Source organism: Mytilus galloprovincialis, chromosome 1, assembly GCF_965363235.1.
Source record: "Mytilus galloprovincialis chromosome 1, xbMytGall1.hap1.1, whole genome shotgun sequence".
NCBI lineage: Eukaryota > Metazoa > Mollusca > Bivalvia > Mytilida > Mytilidae > Mytilus > Mytilus galloprovincialis.
The window spans coordinates 131,646,495-131,660,190 of record NC_134838.1 but is presented as its reverse complement, the minus strand read 5'-3'; positions in this window follow the sequence as shown (position 1 = coordinate 131,660,190).

Sequence of the window (13,696 nt, the reverse complement as noted above, 5' to 3'; positions counted from 1 at the left end):
GATTATCTTTTCTGGGGTAGGACATCCTGGTACTCTGTTAAGTAAGAGCAACCAAAATAAGTAAAATCAAATATAATATCGGTGAAATTTTAGGGGAAATTCAATGTTTTCCGATGATTTTGTCGTGTAAAGAAAATATGAAGCATTTAATTTTCCCCAATAATTATTCCGATTGAAAGCTTAATTTTTAGCTAACTAACTGATAATGGTTGCCTCACATTTCTAAGTCCGTTGTAGTATCTGCCAGTGACTTTTAATAGTTAGTCAACATTGCCATATTAGTGTATTATGAATGTTCTTACAACGGAAATAGACTACAAAAATATCGTTGACCTTTGAAATCCCAATACGAGTTCTTCATTTGAACATTTTGTGGTGAAATTTACACTTTCAACATTCATAGAAAACTTTGTAACTTAATTTGGTTTAAATGTTTTCTATCAAGTATTCCACATGGACAGTCAGCCGTTACAAAGTTTTGACATGATAAGTATCTACATCTGTTGAATTGTGACTTTCTCCGATGATTTATTGATTCTTGGTGTGCTGCTTGGGATCAAATTCGTATGAATAAATACAAAGTTTTGATGATGTTAGTCAGAATGATGGTATATTTAAAGCCGTTAATACTCTAAACATTAAAAATACTTGAAAAATAGATTCGACAAGACAGAAAATGACCTGTCAATAATATTTAGATAAGTAAAATTGATCAATTCTTTTAATTCCTTACCCACATCACATATTGGTGTCTGTTCTTTGCGTCCGTTTGTCCGTCCGCTCTCATGTAACACAATACTAACTAGATGTTTTTGAAATTTCAATCAGATGTTTAAATCAGAAGTGCCTCGGACAAGATTGAAAATCAGTGCCGATAACTATTTTTACAAGAGTTTTGCCTTTGAAATGGAAATATAAGTTTATGTGAAAAATTGCATTATAAGCGCTTTCAGCTTCACCTACAGGAATTTTATAAAAAAATTATCAAATATTAATACCAACAAGACTAGTTCGAAAATAAATTCGTCCGTAATTCCTTCCGGTCTTTTAAGCTCTCTCATATCTCAAACCAGATTTGTTATAACATATAAATCAAAGGTTTATGATCGTTCTGAACATGCATGAACAATTTGCATCTGGACATTAAGCAACAACAATCAATCGCATATTAATTCAAACTGTGTACTGTTTCTAATATGGAATACGAATACGAATTAATTCATTGAAAACAGAAAAAAAATTACATAGTACAAGGTTTACAGAAAGAAAAAAATATTAAGTAGGTCGCAATGATCGTAATGTATACTGTATTGCATATGAACAATTTCTGAAAATTGTGTGCGAGTTGCTAAAAATAACTATTTGTAAAAATTGGTACGAGTTGGCAAAGGTACGAGTTGGCAAAGGTACGAGTTGATAGACCAGTCACCTTGATTTTAAATGTAGTCTATTTGTGCTGTGTATATATACAATTTCTGTATACATATCTTTTAATAGTTTAATGCACCAAAGACATTTAAACCCTTATATTTAATTCACCTTAACGTATTTAATTATTAATTATAATATATCATATTGTAAATATAAAGATATCCGCTTAAATATTTTTAAATAGCTCATCCGACCCACTTATCCGACCAGTGAAATGCGGCTATTGGTACTTTACGGAACGGAACGGAACGGAACGGAACGGAATTTCATTTAAGGTATCCAAAGGGGGCATTTATCAAAATTTCGAAAAATCTTTAAAACAAAACAAACTTTAAAATTTTTGTGTTTTACGGTTTTCCATATACAAATAACACAAATGTATACTTAATCTCATCTTCACAGGTGAAATGTGTAATAATGTATAACATCGGGAAATATTCTGTAGATGAATATGTCGGATTGTCCTGATAAATTATCATGAAATTAACGCATTTGCAAGTCATGCATTATGATTTCTAGACTGACCTCACGTCGTCCTTGATTAGAGACAGTGATCCAGTTGAATCTGATTTAAACTTTTTAATTTATTTTTCCGTTCCGTTCCGTTCCGCAAAGTACCAATTGCTCTGAGGAATTGGTATTTAACGGAAAAAACGGAAACAGACATCTTTAATGTAATTAAAGCAGTATGATAAAAAAAAATTGTCTGACACCACTTTTTGCATGAGTGGTATGTGTTTTAGATAGCATTTTCGACTTGATCAATAATAAAAAATTTAACACAAAGGCAGGTTACACAAAAAGTCTTTCTCCTTCCATCGGTAATTATATTTTAAAAAAGAGGCCTTCAACAGCCCGTTCCGACGATGATTAGAGACAGTGATCCAGTTGAATCTGATGTAAACTTTTTAATTTATTTTTCCGTTCCGTTCCGTTCCGCAAAGTACCAATTGCTCTGAGGAATTGGTATTTAACGGAAAAAACGGAAACAGACATCTTTAATGTAATTAAAGCAGTATGATAAAAAAAATTGTCTGACACCTCTTTTTGCATGAGTGGTATGTGTTTTAGATAGCATTTTCGACTTGATCAATAATAAAAAATTTAACACAAAGGCAGGTTACACAAAAAGTCTTTCTCCTTCCATCGGTAATTATATTTTAAAAAAAGGGGCCTTCAACAGCCCGTTCCGACGCTGATTAGAGACAGTGATCCAGTTGAATCTGATTTAAACTTTTTAATTTATTTTTCCGTTCCGTTCCGTTCCGCAAAGTACCAATTGCTCTGAGGAATTGGTATTTAACGGAAAAAACGGAAACAGACATCTTTAATGTAATTAAAGCAGTATGATAAAAAAAAATTGTCTGACACCTCTTTTTGCATGAGTGGTATGTGTTTTAGATAGCATTTTCGACTTGATCAATAATAAAAAATTTAACACAAAGGCACGTTACACAAAAAGTCTTTCTCCTTCCATCGGTAATTATATTTTAAAAAAGGGGCCTTCAACAGCCCGTTCCGACGATGATTAGAGACAGTGATCCAGTTGAATAGGATTTAAACTTTTTAATTTATTTTTCCGTTCCGTTCCGTTCCGCAAAGTACCAATTGCTCTGAGGAATTGGTATTTAACGGAAAAAACGGAAACAGACATCTTTAATGTAATTAAAGCAGTATGATAAAAAAAATTGTCTGACACCTCTTTTTGCATGAGTGGTATGTGTTTTAGATAGCATTTTCGACTTGATCAATAATAAAAAATTTAACACAAAGGCAGGTTACACAAAAAGTCTTTCTCCTTCCATCGGTAATTATATTTTAAAAAAGAGGCCTTCAACAGCCCGTTCCGACGATGATTAGAGACAGTGATCAAGTTGAATCTGATGTAAACTTTTTAATTTATTTTTCCGTTCCGTTCCGTTCCGCAAAGTACCAATTGCTCTGAGGAATTGGTATTTAACGGAAAAAACGGAAACAGACATCTTTAATGTAATTAAAGCAGTATGATAAAAAAAATTGTCTGACACCTCTTTTTGCATGAGTGGTATGTGTTTTAGATAGCAGTTTCGACTTGATCAATAATAAAAAATTTAACACAAAGGCAGGTTACACAAAAAGTCTTTCTCCTTCCATCGGTAATTATATTTTAAAAAAGAGGCCTTCAACAGCCCGTTCCGACGATGATTAGAGACAGTGATCAAGTTGAATCTGATTTAAACTTTTTAATTTATTTTTCCGTTCCGTTCCGTTCCGCAAAGTACCAATTGCTCTGAGGAATTGGTATTTAACGGAAAAAACGGAAACAGACATCTTTAATGTAATTAAAGCAGTATGATAAAAAAAAATTGTCTGACACCTCTTTTTGCATGAGTGGTATGTGTTTAAGATAGCATTTTCGACTTGATCAATAATAAAAAATTTAACACAAAGGCAGGTTACACAAAAAGTCTTTCTCCTTCCATCGGTAATTATATTTTAAAAAAGAGGCCTTCAACAGCCCGTTCCGACAATGATTAGAGACAGTGATCAAGTTGAATCTGATGTAAATTTTTTAATTTATTTTTCCGTTCCGTTCCGTTCCGCAAAGTACCAATTGCTCTGAGGAATTGGTATTTAACGGAAAAAACGGAAACAGACATCTTTAATGTAATTAAAGCAGTATGATAAAAAAAATTGTCTGACAGCTCTTTTTGCATGAGTGGTATGTGTTTTAGATAGCATTTTCGACTTGATCAATAATAAAAAAATTTAACACAAAGGCAGGTTACACAAAAAGTCTTTCTCCTTCCATCGGTAATTATATTTTAAAAAAGGGGCCTTCAACAGCCCGTTCCGACGCTGATTAGAGACAGTGATCCAGTTGAATCTGATTTAAACTTTTTAATTTATTTTTCCGTTCCGTTCCGTTCCGCAAAGTACCAATTGCTCTGAGGAATTGGTATTTAACGGAAAAAACGGAAACAGACATCTTAAATGTAATTAAAGCAGTATGATAAAAAAAATTGTCTGACACCTCTTTTTGCATGAGTGGTATGTGTTTTAGATAGCATTTTCGACTTGATCAATAATAAAAAATTTAACACAAAGGCAGGTTACACAAAAAGTCTTTCTCCTTCCATCGGTAATTATATTTTAAAAAAGGGGCCTTCAACAGCCCGTTCCGACGATGATTAGAGACAGTGATCCAGTTGAATATGATTTAAACTTTTTAATTTATTTTTCCGTTCCGTTCCGTTCCGCAAAGTACCAATTGCTCTGAGGAATTGGTATTTAACGGAAAAAACGGAAACAGACATCTTTAATGTAATTAAAGCAGTATGATAAAAAAAAATTGTCTGACACCTCTTTTTGCATGAGTGGTATGTGTTTTAGATAGCATTTTCGACTTGATCAATAATAAAAAATTTAACACAAAGGCAGGTTACACAAAAAGTCTTTCTCCTTCCATCGGTAATTATATTTTAAAAAAGAGGCCTTCAACAGCCCGTTCCGACGATGATTAGAGACTGTGATCAAGTTGAATCTGATGTAAACTTTTTAATTTATTTTTCCGTTCCGTTCCGTTCCGCAAAGTACCAATTGCTCTGAGGAATTGGTATTTAACGGAAAAAACGGAAACAGACATCTTTAATGTAATTAAAGCAGTATGATAAAAAAAATTGTCTGACACCTCTTTTTGCATGAGTGGTATGTGTTTTAGATAGCATTTTCGACTTGATCAATAATAAAAAATTTAACACAAATGCAGGTTACACAAAAAGTCTTTCTCCTTCCATCGGTAATTGTCATATCTCATGTTTCACATTCATTTATTTTCCGGAAAGAAACCGGACTTATTTTTTGTATTACAATTTTCATAAACTTCCGTCAAGTCACGTTAATTTTCTCTTGGACAATCCTTCTGATGCCACGATGTAAGTCCACTTATACTTACCTTTTTTATGTATATATAGTGTAAACACATTCATTTTGATAGACCGCAATTGTTTTTATAAGTTTTTGACGATGCAAACAATTTTTGATAACCACATGCGAATTCGAAATCACTGTGAGCAAAGTGTGAATCGATAATATGTTTTCAGTTGGAATATGGTCAGAAATATCACTGTGTGTAAACTTGACAGTAGATAAATTGCTTTTTTGCGAATAAGTTGATACTTTGAATATATGAAGTTTGTATACTGAATTCTTATTTTGAAATATATGTTTCCATTAGAGGTACATTACATTTTCTATTATTTGATACTACTTTTGTTGATTTATCTGAAATGTTACGTTAGCTGTTTTTATATCGATTGTCTTTGTTTTATTGTAGCTTTTCACCATATAGATGTGCAACGGAATAAATACTATCTCACAGTATTGACTTTGATTTGTTAGTCCCTAACGATTTAGCACATAGGTTTAGCTGGACTGCGTCTAGGCAGTCACAGTAATTATATTTTAAAAAAGGGGCCTTCAACAGCCCGTTCCGACGATGATTAGAGACAGTGATCCAGTTGAATCTGATTTAAACTGTTTAATTTATTTTTCCGTTCCGTTCCGTTCCGCAAAGTACCAATTGCTCTGAGGAATTGGTATTTAACGGAAAAAACGGAAACAGACATCTTTAATGTAATTAAAGCAGTATGATAAAAAAAATTGTCTGACAGCTCTTTTTGCATGAGTGGTATGTGTTTTAGATAGCATTTTCGACTTGATCAATAATAAAAAATTTAACACAAAGGCAGGTTACACAAAAAGTCTTTCTCCTTCCATAGTGGAAGATATTAGCAAGCAAAATCGAGGGAATTGTGCAAATGATGATACAAGCATGAAAATTACCACAAAGCATCATTATTATACACTTTTAAGAAATAACTGCTGGCCAGTAAAAAAAAATTTTTTTTCAAGATGGCCACGGCCATTTTCTAAAATGGCTGTTTTCTTTAGTTTGAAAATACTGATTTTTCTAGAAAACTTTACTTTGAACTTCTTTTAGTAAAAACCAATTACCTGGTTTGGTGGATACCTTCCTTACATCACATATTTATTAAAAATTAATATTTGACATATTCAGTATTTGCGCATGCGCGAAAATGAAACAAAATTCTTTCAAAAACATCTGAACTATTTAACATATATTTAGTGTTTTTGGATTTCTAATGATATGAATTGGATTAATAACATTTTTCAAGGTTATGATACACATGTGCACATAACACTTTTGCGCATGTGCAAACTATTTATAGACATCAAGAGCAATTTGTATGCACTACCAAGCATTTCTCAGGTATTCGATGGGATAGGCGAAAATGTGGTTAATCCCGGAGAAACATCAATTGTAACTGCAGATCAGCCACTTTTGGAAATCCCTAATCAAATTCAGTGGGAATGGCCTGATTTGTAAGGAAAAGATAAGTGTATCGTAATGTTTGGTGGATTGCACATTGAAATGACTTGTTATTAAACTCTGGGTGATATATTGCGTGATAGGGGATGAACATTGCGTCTTACTGAAGCCAATATTGCAACACCAAGAACAGCAGATTCTTTTCATGTATTTTCAAATGTACATAGAACTAGACAGGCGTATCAGACAACCGCATGAATTTTGCTTGAATTGTTAATTTCGGATTATGAAAGCTCAATTCAGAATATATAATTATGTCATGACTCTGTGGCGTTCAATGATTTAAAAGACTGGTGTAAGAAAATAGAGTCATTTCGACCACAGTTTAATTCCTGGCGTTCAATTATGAATTAAGAACTTCTGATTTTGGTATTGTGCTCATTTCATGAGTGAGATTTCGTACTTTTCAAAAAGTCCATATAAAGCACGAAAGCGTACTGTTTTAGGTCTTGATCGTGTAAATTATGCTAGATCGTTACCGACCGTCTCCGAGATATGACTTCCATTCCCGAACATCATCCACAGGTGGCAATGGAATTTGAAAAGGAAAATTTCACTGTCCGTAAGACCAGCAAATGTCTTTTTTATAACACAATTGATCAGACACAAAAACAGAATAATGCAATAGTGAAGGGTGATGTTGGTGCCATAGGATTACCGAAGATCTCTTTTAGACAAATGGATGGTAGCTGGACCAGGAATGTATATACTAGAAGATGAATATGAAAGATCTAGTGGTTTGGGTACTGTACTGTACGACTGTTTGCTATTTGTAGTTACAATAAGATTTGACAAGTATTGGGGTACCAATCCATTGTTTTATTCATACATTAATAAGGACTTGTGGTATAATATTCTATTACATGTATTTACTGGAATTATTCCAGATTCTTTAAAAAGTTCAACAGATGGTTTTTGAAAATCGTGTTCATTTAAAATAATTCTAGCTTCCCTTTTTTGTAATTTAAGCAAACTGTCGATTAAAAATGTGTTACAGTTGCCCCATATTGAACAACAGTAGTCAAAATTTGGAAGAATGTATGCATTATAAAATAAAATTCTTGCATTATGATTTAAATATTTCTTGATCCTTTTTAGTAGAGCTAAAGGAAGAATTTACCTTAAAGTTTTTAATAAAATATTTGATATAATCAGACCAAGACAGAGTTGCGTCCACAAAAATACCGAGGACTTGTTCACGCTGACTTTCATTAATATATTGATTATTAATGAAGATATTAAAAGGTTCATTACACATGACAGAAAGTTTGTGTTTTGAACATAAACACATTTTCTTTGTTTTGGATACATTGATTAACATTTTGTTTTCATCACACCAATGAGAAATATTTTCTAACACAGTATTTAGTGTCTGGCTATACAACTTTTGTTTTTACCAGTAACAGAAATAGTACTATCATCAGCCAAAAGATCACTGTTATGATTTGGATTCTGTACACATAGGCAAAAAATTAATGAATAATAAGAATAATATGGGACCTTAAACGAACCCTTGAGGTACACCTGTTTTTACTTTTAATACACCTGAAAAAGTATTTGAAATGTATACAACCTGCTGTCTATCAGTTAGATATGAAGTAAGCCAGTGCAGTGAAGAATAAGAAAATCTGTATTTTTGTAATTTCTGGAGGAGCAGTTTATGATGAAGAACATCAAAAGCTTTACAAAGATCCAGAAATACTGCTCCTACTAATTCGCCTTCATCAATTGCTTTTAACCATTTATCTAACAAAGTTGTCATGGCAGTTTGACAGGAATGGTTCGAACGAAAACCTGATTGCAGGACATACAACAGATTATATGTAGGACATACAACAGATTATATGTGTCCGTATAGTTCATTAAATAAGTTTTAACGTGTCTCTCAAGTATTTTAGATACTAATTGTAAAAATGCAATTGGTCTGTAATTAGATACATCATTTTTTAACATTTATTTTCAAAAACTGGTATGACTTTAGCTAGTTTGAATAATGATGGATAAACTGATTTTTTAATGCTTGAATTAAAAATTTGACATAAGGGAACTGAAATAAGATGAGAAGTAATTTTTAAAAACTTTGCACTGATATTATCAAGACTGCTTTTATTACATTACAGATGCCTGTTTCCGTTCGATTCCGTTAAATACCAATTTAAGCAATAATCATAAATCGTTTTTGAGATATGGTGCGACATGTAAACCCCCCCCCCCCCTTTTTTTTTACAAAATACTCAATTTTCAATTTTGACGGGACGTATTATGGTATACAAATGTCCAGTGTCCGTCCGTCCGTCCGTCTGTCCGTCTGTCCGCTGTAAACATGTCGCACCGTAACTTGAGAACGACTTATCCAAATTTCATGAAACTTAACATAGTTGTTTCTTATGATGGTAAAATGATCTGTATACTTTTTTGTGAAAATAAGATTACAACTTTTTGAGTTACGGCACTTTGTAACTAAAACAGGGGGGTGTTTTTTTCACATGTCGCACCGTATCTCAAAAACGATTCTTGATTATGGCTTAAAACTTTAAATACTTCTTAGTTATATTAATCTTAATATCTGTATACTTTTTGGTGATGATTAAAAATTTCATTTTTGAGTTATTGAGTATTTTGTAAAAAAAAAAAGGGGGGGTTTACATGTCGCACCATATCTCAAAAACGATTTATGATTATTGCTTAAAACTTTACACACTTCTTTGTTATATTAATCTAAAGATCTGTATACTTTTTGGTGATGATTCATTTTTACATTTTCGAGTTATTGAGTTTTTTGTAAAAAAAGAGTTTTTTTTTCACATATTGCGCTGTATCTCTATTGCTTTTAAAAAACTTAACAGGCTAATGTTGCGTCGGGTTTCCAAATACATCTTGTACAATCTTCCTATTGAGCGGGAATAAGGAATGAGTCGGGATATACTAAGCATGACATCCTGTACAACCCTGTGTTATTCAAAAAAGATTTATGTTTTTTCACAAGACGACGGGCGTATCATGCGCTCATGGCGCAGCTGTTTATTTAAATATTGATCAAGTCGAAATGCTATCTAAAACACTTACCACTCATTCAAAAAAGAAGGGTCTGACTTGTTTTTATCATACTGATCATACCGATGGAAGGAGAAAGACTTTTTGTGTAACCTGTCTTTGTGTTAAATTTTTTATTATTGATCGAGTCGAAAATGCTATCTAAAACACATACCACTCATGCAAAAAGAGGTGTCAGACAATTTTTTTTTATCATACTGCTTTAATTACATTAAAGATGTCTGTTTCCGTTTTTTCCGTTAAATACCAATTCCTCAGAGCAATTGGTACTTTGCGGAACGGAACGGAACGGAAAAATAAATTTAAAAGTTTACATCAGATTCAACTTGATCACTGTCTGTAATCATCGTCGGAACGGGCTGTTGAAGGCCTCTTTTTTAAAATATAATTACCGATGGAAGGAGAAAGACGTTTTGTGTAACCTGCCTTTGTGTTAAATTTTTTATTATTGATCAAGTCGAAAATGCTATCTAAAACACATACCACTCATGCAAAAAGAGGTGTCAGACAATTTTTTTTTATCATACTGCTTTAATTACATTAAAGATGTCTATTTCCGTTTTTTCCGTTAAATACCAATTCCTCAGAGCAATTGGTACTTTGCGGAACGGAACGGAACGGAAAAATGAATTAAAAAGTTTACATCAGATTCAACTGGATCACTGTCTCTAATCATCGTCGGAACGGGCTGTTGAAGGCCCCTTTTTTAAAATATAATTACTGTGACTGCCTAGACGCAGTCCAGCTAAACCTATGTGCTAAATCGTTAGGGACTAACAAATCAAAGTCAATACTGTGAGATAGTCTTTATTCCGTTGCACATCTATATGGTGAAAAGCTACAATAAAACAAAGACAATCGATATAAAAACAGCTAATGTAACATTTCAGATAAATCAACAATAGTAGTATCAAATAATAGAAAATGTAATGTACCTCTAATGGAAACATATATTTCAAAATAAGAATTCAGTATACAAACTTCATATATTCAAAGTATCAACTTATTCGCAAAAAAGCAATTTATCTACTGTCAAGTTTACACACAGTGACATTTCTGACCATATTCCAACTGAAAACATATTATCGATTCACAATTTGCTCACAGTGATTTCGAATTCGCATGTGGTTATCAAAAATTGTTTGCATCGTCAAAAACTTATAAAAACAATTGCAGTCTATCAAAATGAATGTGTTTACACTATATATACATAAAAAAGGTAAGTATAAGTGACTTACATCGTGGCATCAGAAGGTTTGTCCAAGAGAAAATTAACGTGACCTGACGGAAGTTTATGAAAATTGTAATACAAAAATAAGTCCGGTTTCTTTCCGGAAAATAAATGAATGTGAAACATGAGACATGACAATTACCGATGGAAGGAGAAAGACTTGTTGTGTAACCTGCCTTTGTGTTAAATTTTTTATTATTGATCAAGTCGAAAATGCTATCTAAAACACATACCACTCATGCAAAAAGAGGTGTCAGACAATTTTTTTTTATCATACTGCTTTAATTACATTAAAGATGTCTGTTTCCGTTTTTTCCGTTAAATACCAATTCCTCAGAGCAATTGGTACTTTGCGGAACGGAACGGAACGGAAAAATAAATTAAAAAGTTTACATCAGATTCAACTGGATCACTGTCTCTAATCATCGTCGGAACGGGCTGTTGAAGGCCCCTTTTTTAAGATATAATTACCGATGGAAGGAGAAAGACTTTTTGTGTAACCTGCCTTTGTGTTAAATTTTTTATTATTGATCAAGTCGAAAATGCTATCTAAAACACATACCACTCATGCAAAAAGAGGTGTCAGACAATTTTTTTTATCATACTGCTTTAATTACATTAAAGATGTCTGTTTCCGTTTTTTCCGTTAAATACCAATTCCTCAGAGCAATTGGTACTTTACGGAACGGAACGGAACGGAAAAATAAATTAAAAAGTTTACATCAGATTCAACTGGATCACTGTCTCTAATCATCGTCGGAACGGGCTGTTGGGGGCCCCTTTTTTAAAATATAATTACCGATGGAAGGAGAAAGACTTTTTGTGTAACCTGCCTTTGTGTTAAATTTTTTATTATTGATCAAGTCGAAAATGCTTTCTAAAACACATACCACTCATGCAAAAAGAGGTGTCAGACAATTTTTTTTATCATACTGCTTTAATTACATTTAAGATGTCTGTTTCCGTTTTTTCCGTTAAATACCAATTCCTCAGAGCAATTGGTACTTTGCGGAACGGAACGGAACGGAAAAATAAATTAAAAAGTTTACATCAGATTCAACTGGATCACTGTCTCTAATCATCCTCGGAACGGGCTGTTGAAGGCCTCTTTTTTAAAATATAATTACCGATGGAAGGAGAAAGACTTTTTGTGTAACCTGCCTTTGTGTTAAATTTTTTATTATTGATCAAGTCGAAAATGCTACCTAAAACACATACCACTCATGCAAAAAGTGGTGTCAGACAATTTTTTTTTTATCATACTGCTTTAATTACATTAAAGATGTCTGTTTCCGTTTTTTCCGTTAAATACCAATTCCTCAGAGCAATTGGTACTTTGCGGAACGGAACGGAACGGAAAAATAAATTAAAAAGTTTAAATCAGATTCAACTGGATCACTGTCTCTAATCAAGGACGACGTGAGGTCAGTCTAGAAATCATAATGCATGACTTGCAAATGCGTTAATTTCATGATAATTTATCAGGACAATCCGACATATTCATCTACAGAATATTTCCCGATGTTATACATTATTACACATTTCACCTGTGAAGATGAGATTAAGTATACATTTGTGTTATTTGTATATGGAAAACCGTAAAACACAAAAATTTTAAAGTTTGTTTTGTTTTAAAGATTTTTCGAAATTTTGATAAATGCCCCCTTTGGATACCTTAAATGAAATTCCGTTCCGTTCCGTTCCGTTCCGTAAAGTACCAATAGCCTGAAATGCTCCGAATATAAACGGAGATAAATACTTGAACAGAATACCTGTATAGGGAAATAACCTAAAGTTTACAAACTGTGACATCGAACGTGAATGTCGTTTTGTGTCTACAGGATAATGACGATCATTGACTAACTTGTTTCGTGTTGTAATATACAATGTAAGTTACATTTAATACTTTTTAAATGATTAAAACTTTTAAGACTTAGTTCGTTAAAAATCAGTCGAAATGTCAACTAACCCACCCCATTGACTTTTCCAGGTACAATAATTATCTTCTACATCAAAGACATCTACAACAAGGTCTTCCCATAAAGATTCCTACATATATAAATCGTCGGTGACGACGGTAATGTCAGTAATTCGTCTAAACTCGACCATTTGGATACCTGATATCAGATTATGGCTAAACCTCAGACACTTAATCAAATGGAAACAATATTTTATTTACAACTCTACCTAACTGGACAAAGGAAGATAACTTCAATTCAAATGTAGTCTTAAGTTCACATTACAAAAATGATACGAAATGAGAGCAACTTTATCATTGTATGTGTTTAGAGAACGTGATAGACACACTTATTTAAATAAATGGAAATGTTTATTGTATCTTTCTTTGTGTTTAAAGATAAATATTGTACTTTGAAATTGTCTTGAATTTACATGAAATATTTGCCTCTTGATGTCAAGTAACAATTAATCAATCACGCATTCCTTATATTTTTGGACATTTGGTTTATTTCTGCTTTAAGAAATCCAGATATATGTGAAACCATTGTGACGTGAAATGCTGGGATTTGGAAAAATTAACTGAATGCAGGTTAGTAAGAGAAACAAAAAGGTCAATACATATCTAAAGA